Source organism: Ursus maritimus, unplaced genomic scaffold (assembly GCF_017311325.1).
Source record: "Ursus maritimus isolate PB19 unplaced genomic scaffold, ASM1731132v1 scaffold_12, whole genome shotgun sequence".
Taxonomy (NCBI): Eukaryota; Metazoa; Chordata; class Mammalia; order Carnivora; family Ursidae; genus Ursus; species Ursus maritimus.
The window spans coordinates 4,252,775-4,265,976 of record NW_024423564.1 but is presented as its reverse complement, the minus strand read 5'-3'; the positions used below and the strand labels follow the sequence as shown (position 1 = coordinate 4,265,976).

Here is a 13,202-nt window from a genome sequence, read left to right as displayed (position 1 = left end):
AGCTGGGAAGGGCTCTAACAGGTTCTTTGATTGGTTAACTGAAACCTGCACTCAATGATGGACTACATTCAATAAAATTTAGATGCCAGAATATTCTTGACAAAATGTAAAAGGTGGGATCCAAAGCTTCAGGGAAATAAAAGTGTTGAATGGATTTATTTTATGCGACCCTCTTACCCTAGACCCACAAAGTACTCAAGGAGGGACCAGAGTATATTCCCTTTACCAAAATCTCCTGAAAAATGCGTTGATAAAGGGAGCACCAGCATGTTTATAATGCTTTTAGGGTCTGTCCTCTGCAGCCTGGGAATAACACTAGGAGAAAGCATCATTGAAATGGGCTCCCTTATTTCAGTGGGGATAGTGGGATTCTGAAGTGGTAGATGTCATGTGGTTTCACAGAAATCAGAATATTTTAATCTGTAGAGATCTTTGGCAATGGCTAAACGATCACATTATCTCTAGATCGGAAATGAATTGAACATTTTACTGTTCAATATAAGAAAAACCCAAAGTCCAGTAACTAAAATCGTTAATTGAATCATTACAATAGAGAGCTACCCTCACCCAGTTCTCAGACCTTCTGAACCAACAGATTTAATGAGGTTTGAAGGATCTGTGACATATGGGTTGCCATACAAACCCCTTGAGGCCCCACTAGGAGAATCACAATGCCAATCCCCTAGAATTTAGAGCAAAGCCATGCTCTCTTCTGAAGATAATAACTCTTATCCGTTTGAGAAATAGCTTCTGGCTGCTACTGGGTTGCCAAAGAGACTGATCAGTAGAATGGGATACAAAGTAACAATGTGATTTTAGCTATTTATATGAACTATGTGTTGTCTGATCTACCAAGCTACAAACGTGGGTAAGTGAGATAGCACAACTAATCATCAAGTGGAAGTGATATATACAATATCAGGCTCCAAATACTCCTGAAGGCCCAAATTAGTGACATCAGCAAGTGGTTCAGACATTCAAACACCTTACTTTACTGTACTGGCATCTTCCTCAACACAAATGAATGGCCTTACAGGAAGTTATCCAAGGCCAGTTTACCGAAGAAGAAAAAATTAGAAACCGCTTTACAGATTGTTCCACAAGATACTCTGGCACCAGCCAGGGTAAACTGATTCCACATTATAGCCCTACTCAGAAGTGACCTTGAAGGACACTGAGGAAAATTAATCCTGGTGGGTAGAATTTTGAGCCATAAATCTGTCTCTTCTGTCTAGAAAGAGAGATGACCAGAAATATGAAGTGATACCAGTTCACAGTGGCCAATGATTTGAATTGATGGTCAGGGTACTTAGAGGAAATTAGTTTAGAATATTGCTAACAAGGGCATGTTGGAGGGTTGCCTGGCTGGCTCAGTAGGTAGAACATGTGATTCTTGATCTCGTGATTATGAGTTCAAACCTCATGTTGCATAGAGCCTATTTAAAAAAAAAAAGGAGGATCTGAGGAAGAGGTATATGAATAAACCCCTCAGAATGGGGTAAACTGTGAAGTCGTATACATTTTATTGGAATACTCATTAAAGGACACTTAATATAGAGAACCTCTCTCTTGTTAATCACATGGAAGGATGACATACTCAGTAGAGGTAAGTCAACTTTTTCCCAACCCACCCAAGTGCTTGCTCAGTAGACTCATGCGCAAAGTAGTCATACTGGCAAGGACAGATATAATGCCATGAGCTCAACAACATGGGCTTTCCTTTCATCAAGGCTTATCTGACTACCACCATCTTGAGTGCTCAATTTGCCAACCATAGAAACCAACTCAGAGCCCCTATATAGCACTATTCCCAATAGTGAAAGATTGATTATATTAAACCACTTTCAACATGGAGAACAGAGATGTTTTTCCCCTCATGTTTCAAGTTTTTATTTAAATTCTAGTTAACATATAGTGTAATATTGGTTTCAGGGGCAGAAATTAGTGATTCATCACTTACATATAACACCCAGTGCTCATCACAGTAAGTGCCCTCCTTAATACTCATCTATTTAGGCCATCCCTGCCCACCTTTCCTCCAGCAACCCTCAGTTTGTTCTCTATAGTTAAGAGTCTCTCTTATGGTTTGACTCCCTCTCTTTTTTTTTCTTTCCGCTATGTTCATCTGTTTTATTTCTTAAATTCCACATATGAGTGATATCATATGGTATTTGTCTTTCTCTGACTGACATTTTGCTTAGCATAATACACTGCAGCTCCATCATTGCAAATGGCAAGATTTCATTCTTTTTGATGTATTTATTGTATATATCTATGCCATATCTTCTTTATCAATTTATCAGTCAATGGAAATTTGGGCTCTTTCCATAATTTGGCTATTGTTGATAATGCAGGTATGAACATTGGGGTGAATGTGCCCCTTTGAATCTGTATTTTTGTATTCTTTGAGTAAATACCTAGTAGTACAATTGCTGAGACATAGCGTAGTTCCATTTTTATCTTTTTGGGGAACGTCCATGCTGTTTTCCAGAGTGGCTTCACCAGTTTGCATTCCCATCAACAGTGTAAGAGGGTTCCCCTTTCTCCACATCCTCACCATCATCTGCAGTTTCCTGTGTTGTTAGTTTTAGCCATTCTGAAAGGGGTGCGGTGATATCTCATTGTGGTTTTGATTTGTATTTCTCTGACATCGAGTGATGTTGAGCACTTTTTCATGTGTCCGTTTGCCATTTGTATGCCTTCTTTGGAGAAATGTCTGTTCATGTCTTCTGCCCATTTCTTGACTGGATTTTGTTTTTTGGGTGTTGAGTTTGATAAGTTCTTTATAGATTTGGGATACTAACCCTTTATCAGATATGTCATTTACAAATGTCTTCTCCCATTCCATAGGTTGCCTCTTAGTTTTGTTGATTTTTCCTTTGCTGTGCAGGTTTTTATCTTGATGAAGTTCTAATAGTTCATTTTTACTTTTTTTCCCTTTTCCTCCAGAGACATGTCTAGTAAGAAGTTGCTGTAGTCAAGGTCAAAGAGGTTGCTACCTGTGTTTTTCTCTAGGATTTTGATTGTTACATTTAGCTCTTTCATTCATTTTGAATTTATTTTGTGTATTGTGTAAGAAAGTGGTCCAGTTTTATTTTGCTGCATATTGCTGTCCAGTTTTCCCAATACCATTTGTCATAGTACTGGAAGTCCTAGCCTCAGCAATCAGACAACAAAAAGAAATAAAAGGCCTCCAAACTGGCAAGAAAGAAGTCAAACTTTCACTATTTGCAGATGGCATGATACTCTATGGAGAAAACCTGAAAGACTCCACCAAAAATTTACTAGAACTGATACGTGAATCCAGGAAAATTGCAGGATATAAAAACAACATACAGAATTCTGTTGCATTTCTATACATTAATAATGAAGCAGCAGAAAGAGAAATCAAAGAATTGATCCCATTTACAATTGCACTAAAAACCATAAGATACCTAGGAATAAATCTAACCAAAGGGGTAAAAGATCTGTACTCCAAAAACTATAGAACACTTATGAAAAAAATTGAAGAGGACACAAAGAAATGGAAAAACATTCCATGCTCATGGATTGGAAGAACAAATGTTGTTACAATGTCTATACTACCCAAAGCAATCTACACATTTAATGCAATCCCTATCAAATACCCACCAGCATTTTTCACAGAGGTAGAACAAACAATCCTAAAATTTGTTTGGAACCACAAAAGATCCAGACTAGCCTGGGTCCTGAGATTCAGGTGGACATCTGCAGGATTCGAAAAGAACTACTTGATATTTCTGCCTTATACAGATAGAAATCTGAGGAATATGTATGAGACCAGAATCTAAGTGTGTGAGATAATGGTGACAGGAATATAAAATTGGATACAGCCAAATTTATTGATATGTGCTCAATATGCAAAGATTCTGCATTTAATGTTGCAGCTTCAGGAATTAGAAAGGGCTCTAACTGTTTGGCTGCTTGCTGAAAACATGAACCAAAAGATGACCTCCAGTACAAGTTAGAAATGCAAGACCTGTCTTGGTTTAATGTAGAGAAAGGGATTTGAGAGTTTATAGAGACTGGAATGTTAGAGTGTATTTGTCATTTAAAACCAGCTTACCCACCCTAGAAGGGTCCACCTTTCACCATGACTGTTTGGTGAAATACATTTGTGAGGGAAGCCCTAGCCTCCTTGAAAAGCTCCGTGATTGCTCTTCTTTGTAGGTCAGAACTTACAGGAGGAACTGTGATCACTGAATTGGGAAACCTAAATGCAATGGGAGTAATTGGATCCCAGGGGCCAACTGGCAGCACTGAACCATCAAGGGCAAGGTGCATATGGTTACTATAATTGAGAGAAGAGACAAAGAAGCAATGAGAATAGTGCAATGGCTGGATCGTAGGGTAGCTCAATTTTTAACTTTTTAAGGGACCTCCACACTGTTTTCCAGAGTGGCTGTACCAACTTGCATCCCCACCAATAATGTAGGAGGGATCCCCTTTCTCCACATCCTCTCCGACAATTGTTGTTACTTGCCTTGTCAATTTTTGCCATTCTAACTGGCATAAGGAGGCATCTTAATGTGGTTTTGGTTTGAATTTCCCTGATGGCTAATGATTTTGAACATTTTTTCATTTGTCTGTTAGCCATTTGTTCATAGCAGCATTGTCCACAATAGCTAAATCGTGGAAGGAACAGAGATGCCCTTCAACAGATGACTGGATTAAGAAGACGTGGTCCATATATACAATGGAATATTACTCAGCTATCAAAAAGAATGATTTCTCAACATTTGCTGAAACATGACAGCACTGGAGGAGATAATGCTAAGTGAAATAAGTCAAGCAGAGAAAGACAATTATCATATGGTTTCTCTCATCTATGGAACATAAGAACTAGGAAGATCGGTAGGAGAAGAAAGGGATAAAGAAAGGGGGGTTATCAGAAGGGGGAGTGAAGCATGAGAGACTATAGACTCTGAGAAACAAACTGAGGGCTTCAGAGGGGAGGGGATGGGGGAATGGGATAGGCTGGTGATTGGTAGTAAGAAGGGCACGTATTGCATGGTGCGTTGGGTGTTATACGCAACTAATGAATCATCGAACTTTATATCAAAAAAAAATTAAAAATTAAAAAATTTTTTTTTCAAGGATAAAAAAAAAGAAGCAATGAGAATAGTTTGACTTGCATAGATCTGTGCTGTTGGCTAGTTGATCATGGTTTTCCTAGAATTGAAATAGATAGGATGCTTATTAAATTGCTACTTGATCTATATAAGTAGAAAATTTCTAGGTCAAGTGAACATAAGTCTAACCTCATAAAAAATCAGAGAGTCACAGCCCCTCAATCAATTCCCAGACCTGAGCCACCTTATAGATTCAGACCCCTTGAATAAAGGGCAGTGCAGTTCTCCTTGAGGAAGAAACTGGTAATTTATACTGTTAATCTTTCTCCCAGTTTTTCCCCAAAAGGAACTATGGCATTTTACTAAGGCAACTGTACATTGGGGAAAAGGAAATAATCAGACCTTTTAGGGATTACTGGAACTCTGGCTCTGAACTGACATTAATTCCAGGAGACCCAAAACATCACTGTGGTCCATCAGTCAGAGTAGGGGCTTATGAAGGTCAGGTGATCAATGTGGTTTTATCTCAGGTCTGTTTCATAGTGGGTCCAGTGGGTCGCCAAGCCCATCCTGTTGTTACCCAGTTCTGGAATTCACAGTTGGAATAGACATATATAACAGCTGTCAGAATTCTCACATTGGTTCTCTGACCTGTGAAGTGAAGGCTATTATGGTGGAAAAGTTCAAGTGGAAGCCACTAGAACCGCCTTTATGCAGAAAAATAATAAAGCAAAAGCAAAATGCATTCCTGGGCAGATTGCAGATTAGAGCTATCATCAAGGACTCAAAGATGCAGGAGTGGGGATTCCCACCACTCCCCCATTTAACTTGCCTATTTGGCTTGTGTAGAAGACAGATGGATCTTGGAGATTGACAATGGATTATCATAAGCTTTACCAGGTGGTGATTCTAATTGCAGCTGTTGTACCAGATGTGGTTTCCTAGCTTGAACAAATTAACACATCCCCTGGTGCCTGATATACTGCTTTTGACCTGGCAAATGCTTTTTTTTAAAAAAAAAAGTCTTATAAATCAAAACCATCAGAAGCAGTTTTCTTTCAGCAGGCAAGGCCAGCAACACGCCTTCACTGTCCTACCTCAGAGGTGTATCAACTATCTAGCACTGTGTCACAATTTGGTTTGCAAGGATCTTGATTGCCTTTGCTTTCCACAACATACTCTGGTCCATTATGTTGATGGCATTATGCAGATTGGACCTAATGAGCAAGAAGAAACCACTCTAGACTTATTGGTAAGATATTTGTTTGTCAAAAATAAGGAAATAAATCCAACAAAAATTCAGAGGCCTTCCACCCCAGTGAAGTTTCTAAGGGTCCAGTGGTACGAGACAACTCATAAGATGAAGGATAAATTGTATCTTGTCCCTTCTTTCACACACAGAAAAGAAAAAGGCACAAAGTCTGGTAGACCTTTCTGGATTTCAGAGGCAACATATTTCTCATTTCCCATTTACCAATTGATCTGAAAAGCTACTACTTTTGAGAGGCGCCCAAAATAAGAAAAGGCTCTGAAATATGTCTAGGCTGTCGTTGCAAGCTGCTCTGCCACTTGAGCTTTGTGATCCAATGGCGCTTTAAGTGGCAGTGGAAGATAGGGATGCTCTCTGAAGCCTTTGGCAGAACATACCATGTAAAAGAACCACAGCAGCCATGCTTAATTCTTTACTTTTTTCTCCCTATATAAGCATATAAAGTAGATATTTTCTCCCTACTTTTTCTTGCTATTTTTCATAAAGAGTGTTGGTGGGCAGTTAATTTAATTATTTAACTTTTAGTTATAGGATACCTAGAATGAATTGTGACTAAACTAGAAACAAATCTCACCTAGAGAAGAATATGACTGGTGAGGCTTTGGGACACTGCAATCTGAAAGGAGGGTGAGAGTATTCTTGTGTGAAGGACAATTGCTTCATGTTAGGCAGAGTCATTGTATTACTGCTTAGAAGTTTAAGCTGGAATTTAAGGGTGTATGTGGGTTACATACCAAAGGGATAAACTAAGCCAGATATTTGTCTTGGCACTCAGCATCATCCTCATCACTGTACGCTCTCTTCTGAATCACAGGGGCTAAAATTCTGGAGACTGAATTTCTAAGACTCCCTCACTACTGGAGTTCTTTGTTAGCTTCAGCCAGTGAAAACACAGATGACAAACTATGAAGCAGAGGGAAGGTAAAAACATTTTCTTCCAACTCTGGCAGTGATAGTGATTACAGACTAGCCCAGGATCTTGCAATAGTGATATTAACTACAGACAAACATGGGATCAAATGAGCTCCAGCATGGATGGTAGCAGTTTATTACATCTCATGATCTTTGGGATATATCATCTTCCTTCCACATGCGTTCCATCAATGTTTCTAAAATTCATAGAAATGAATGATCCATATTAAATGTTTTTCTATTTGAAATCTCTAGAGTACCTTCTGTTTTCCTGACTGAATCCTGACTGATATAAAAGAACTACTCTCACTCTTACTCAATCTTACTATGGTGCATCACCCCAAGATATGGAAACCTTTTTTTTTTTTTAAGATTTTATTTTTAAGTAATCTCTACACTCAACATGGGGCTCAAACTTAGAACCCTGAGGGCAACAGTCATGTGCTCTACTGACTGAGTCAGCCAGGTGCTCCTGTGATAATCTCTTTACGTCCTAATACATGTAATAATTAGACTCATTGGTAACAATAATTTTAAAAATTAAATAACTGAATAAAAATTAAATTAACTTGTTAGGAAGTTAATTATTGAGAGAGACATCTTCATACATATAGTCTTTTGTTCTCATTCAGCCACATGATTATGGGCCTTGGGCCTGGAATACCTCCTTACCAAGATATAAAGAACCCACAGCAGCCTAAGCTGGGCTTACCCCTTGTGTGTGAATATTTTTCCCTATTTCAAACTCAGCATGTGCTCTTTTGTTAAACTTAAGTGTGTATCTTAATGGCCCTCAGACATGCCCCCAGCTTTCAGTATTTGGGACTCCATGGGGGGAGAGAGAGGTCCTTCTTGAAACACTGAGAGGGGTACATGCAGGTAAATTGCTCTGTGTCAGTTGTGGAGAAAGATCCACTGATCATGAGGGATTAATGACCCTTACTGATGTTAATCTCACTCTGTCTCTTCTCTAAGTGTTGCTCCTTCCAGTGTTTGGCTGTCTTGTGTTTTCCTTGGCAACTGCAATACCAAGATGCAATGGGAAGAAGTGTTTAGAGTCTTCCCCTGGTATTGGTAACCTGTGCATGGTGTTCTGCTCCCCTAAGATAAATAACTGGTGCATGCTGTTCTGCTTGATATTAAGTAGTTCCTAGTTGTTTTCAACAAAATTAAAGGGGGACCAAATTCAGTAATTAGCTGATAGATTTTTATATTTACTCAGACACTTACCATTTCTTTTTTTTTTTAAGATTTTTTTTATTTATTTATTCGACAGAGATAGAGGAGGGAGTGGGAGAGGAAGAAGCAGGCTCAGAGCGGAGGAGCCTGATGTGGGGCTCGATCCCATAATGCCAGGATCACGCCCTGAGCCGAAGGGCTTAACCGCTGTGCCACCCAGGCGCCCCGACACTTACCATTTCTGATGCTCTTCATTATTTCTTGAAGAATCAGGATTCCATCTGTATAATTTCCCTTCAGTATGAAGAACCTTACTTAGTATTTCCAATAATACAGCTCTTCTAGCAATATATTCTCTTAGTTTTCTTTTACCTGAAATTGCCATTATTTCACCTTGATTCTAGAAGAATATTTTCACTGGATACAGAATTCTGGGTTGGCAGGTTTTTTTCTTTAAAACTTCAAAGATATAGTTCCAGGAGGTGATCCAAGATGGCAGCATAGGAAGACCGCCCACAGACACACAGAATCTACACCTACATATAGAGCAATTCCACATGAAGAAGAACTGATGCTAATTGAACTGCACAGCAAAGGATACAGGAACCACATAGAGAAGAGTTGGAGGGACAGAGACATGGTAACTACAGAAACCCTATCCCTAATGTGATGACCTGCAGTAGGGAGGCATATCACTGAGAGGCCTTCATGCAGGTTCACTTACTCTGGAGCACAGCAAAAACAAGCAAACAAACAAATGAAACAGAAAATACCCCCCCAAAAAAACCCAGCAATTTAAAGGGAAACTACACTATAAGTGAAGGAAATCCATTTACCAGCTTCAGAGCATTCACCAAACTGTGGAGAACTGCTGGAACTCTCGGACTGGAGGTGCTGGCAGATGCCACTCTTTACATTTTTTCTCCACCTTGATTGCATAAATGGGAGCAGGGTCCAGGCATGCTAGCTAGCATGCTGGGGTTGCCCAGCAAGACCCAGGCCCCTAGCCCACACCAGCTGCAGCCATTGAACCAAGGTGGCTCCCTACCCATGCCCACCCCAGTTTCAGCCATCACACCTAGGTGGCCCTGGTGCAGTGCCCTCTAGCACCCCCAGCCCATGACCACTTCCAGTTCCAGTGATCTCATTAAGGCAGCCCCAGCACAGAGTGCCCCAGGATACCCAGGCTCATCCCCATTCCCACACCAGCTCCAGCCATCCCACTAGGGTGGCCCCAGCATAGAATGCCTCAGTACCTCACAGTCCACCCCCACTCAGCTCCAGTCATTCTGCCAGCTAAACAAACCTACAGCTAACATCATACTCCGTGATTAAAAAACTGAAAGCATTTCTTCAAGATCAGGAACAGAACAAGGATGCCCACTCTCACCACTTTTATTCAACATAGTATTGGATGTTCTAGCCACAGCAATTAAGCAAGAAAAATAAGTAAACATTCAAATTGGAAAGGAAGAAGTAAAACTGTCACTCTTTGCTGATGACATGATATTATATATAGAAAACTCTAAGATTCCACCAAAAAACTGTTAGAACTAATAAACGAATTCAGTGAAGTTGCAGGATACAAAAATAAAATACAGAAATTATTTGCATTTCTATACAGAGTAATAAACTATCAGAAAGAGAGATTAAGAAAACAATCCCATTTATAAATGCATCAAAGAAAAAAATGTCTAGGAGTAAATTCAACCAAGGAGGTTAAAGACCCTTACCTTGAAAACTATAAGGCACTGGTGAAATAAACTGAAGACACAAATAAATGGAAAGATATTTTATGATTGTGGACTGGAAGAATTAATATTGTTAAGATGTCCATATGACCCAAAGCAATCTACAGATTCAATGCAATCCCTATCAAAATACCAACAGCACTTTTCATAGAACTAGAACAAAGAATTATAAAATTTATAGAAACACAAAAGACCCCAAATAGTCAAAGCAATTTTGAGAAAGAAGAACAAAGCTGGAGCTATCACAATCCCCAGTTCCAAACTATACTACAAAGCTATAGTAATCAAAGTAGTATGGTATTGGCACAAAAATAGACACATAGATCAATGGAATAGAAAAAAAAGAACCCAGGAAAAGCCCATGAATACATAGCCAATTAATCTATGACAAAGAAGGCAAGAATATACAATGAGGGAAAACAGTCTCTTCAATAACTGGTGCTGGGGAAACTGGACAGTTACATGCAGAAGAATGAACCTGGACCACTATCTTACACTGGATACAAAAATAAATTCAACTTGTAACTTGTAACTATCAAACCCCTAGAAGAAAAAATAGGGAGTAAGCTTTTTGACATTGGACTTAGCAATAGTTTTTTGGACCAATCTACTCAGGAAACAGTAACAAAAGCTAAAATAAACAAATGGGATTACATAAAACTAAAAATCTTTTGCACAGTGAAGGAAATTATCAATAAAACAAAAAGGAAACCTACTGAAATGGAGATGATATCTGCAAATAATACATTCAATAAAGAGTTAATATCCAAAATATATGAAGAATGTACACAACTTAACATAAAAATAACCTGATTTAAAAATGGGCAGGGGTGTCTAGGTGGCTCAGTCAGTTAAACATCTGACTCTTGATCTCAGGTCAGGTCTTGATCTCAGAGTCATGAGTTCAAGCCCCACGTTGGGCTCCCCACTGCACATGGAGCCTACTTAAAAAAAAAATGGGCAGAGAACTACAAAGACATTTTTCCAAAAAGACATACAGATGACTAATAAGTGCATGAAAAGATGCTCAACATCAGTAATCATCAGGGAACTGAGGATCATCAAATGAGATATCATCTCACAAATGTTAGATCAGCTATTATCAATAAGACAAAAATAACGTGTTGGTGAGGATGTGGAGAAAAAGGCACCCTTGTACACTGCTGGTGGGAATGTAAACCGGTGCAGCCACTATAGAAAACAGTATGGAAGTTCCTCAAAAAATTAAAAAAAAAATAGAGCTACCATACAATACAGCAATTTCACTTCTGGGTATTTATCCAAAGGACACAAAAACACCAATCTGAAGAGATATACATATCCCTACGTTCATTACAGTATTATTTACAATAGCCAATGATATGGAAGCAATCAAAGTGTCTATCAATACATAAATGGAAAAAGAGGATGTGAGATACATACACACACACACACACACACACACACACACACACACACACTGGAATATTACTTAGCCATAAAAAGAATGAAATCTTACCATTTGCAACAACATGGATAGAACCAGAGGGTGTGTGTCAAGTGAAATAAGTCATACAGAGAAGACAAATACCTTGTGATTTCATTTATATGTGGAATATAAAGAACAAAACAAATGAACGAAAGAACACAACAGACCGATACATAGATACAGAAAACAAACTGTTGTTTACCAAATGGGGGAAAAGTTGGGGATAGGCAAAATAGGTGAAGGGGATTAAAAGATACAAACTTCCAGTTAAAAAATAAGTCATGAGTATATAGGGAACATGGTTATTAATATTGTAATAATTTTGTATGGTGACATATGATAACTAGACTTATTGTGGAAATCATTTGTAATGTATAAAAATATTGAATCACTATGATATACACCTAAAACTAATAGGATATTGTATGTTGACCATTATTCAATAATAAATAAATACAGAAGAAAGAGGAAAAAATAAAATAAAAATGTAGTTTTACTGTCTTCTGGCCTCCATCGTTCATGAGAAGTCAGTGAAAATTCTGTCTATAATATTGCAAATTTCTATTGTGATTTATTTGATCCATGGGTTTTTAGAAATATGTTGTTTAATTTCCTAATACTTTTTGATTTTCCATTTACCTTTTTTGTTATTGATTTCTAGTGTACTTTCATCATGATCAGATATATTTTATATAATTCCAATAACTAGAGAGAGAGAGAGATGCAAACCATAAGAGACTCTAAATGATAGACAACATACTGAGGGTTGATGCAAGGAGGTGGGTGGGGGATGGCTAAATGGGTGTGGGGTTAAGGAGGGCACTTGTTATGATGAGCACTGGGTTTTATATGTAAGTGATGAATCACTAAATTCTACTCCTGAAACCAATATTACACTATATGTTAACTAACTAGAATTTAAATGAAAATTTGAAAAAAAAATAAGACTTATTTTCAGTCCCAGTTATACGGTTTATTTCGGTAGAATTAATGAAGTAGAAACCAGACCAATGAAGCCAGAAGTTTGTTCTTTGAAAATATTTTGTACTCAATGTTTTTTTTGTGTGTGTGATTTTCTTAGAATTTTTTATGGAAGTATCCTAGGATTTTATGTGCACTCAAAAAGAATGTTCTTTCTGTGGTTATTGGGTATAGTGTTCTATAAATATCAATGAGATGAAGTTGGTTAATTGCATTGCTCAAATCTTTAACTAAAATTATTAACTTATTTATTCTCCTTTTCATTCTGTTAATTTTGCTTCCAATGTAGATATTTTTATTTATTTATTATGTTATGTTATGTTAGTCACCATACAGTACTTCATTAGTTTTGGATGTAGTGTTCCATGATTTATTGTTTGCGTATAACACCCAGTGTTCCATGCAATACGTGCCCTCCTTACTACCCATCACCAGCCTATCCCAATCCCCCACCCCTCTCCCCTCTGAAACCCTCAGTTTGTTTCCCAGAGTCCATAGTCTCTTGTGGCTCATTCCCCCTTCTGTTTACCCCCCCTTCATTCTTCCCTTCC

At 38.2% G+C, this 13,202-nt stretch overlaps 1 pseudogene; it reads left to right on the top strand.

Annotated features, from left to right (window-relative positions):
* The first annotated feature begins 1,024 nt into the window (after nt 1-1,024).
* LOC103678422 lies at nt 1,025-6,802 on the top strand (annotated as a pseudogene).
* Nucleotides 6,803-13,202: the final 6,400 nt, after the last annotated feature.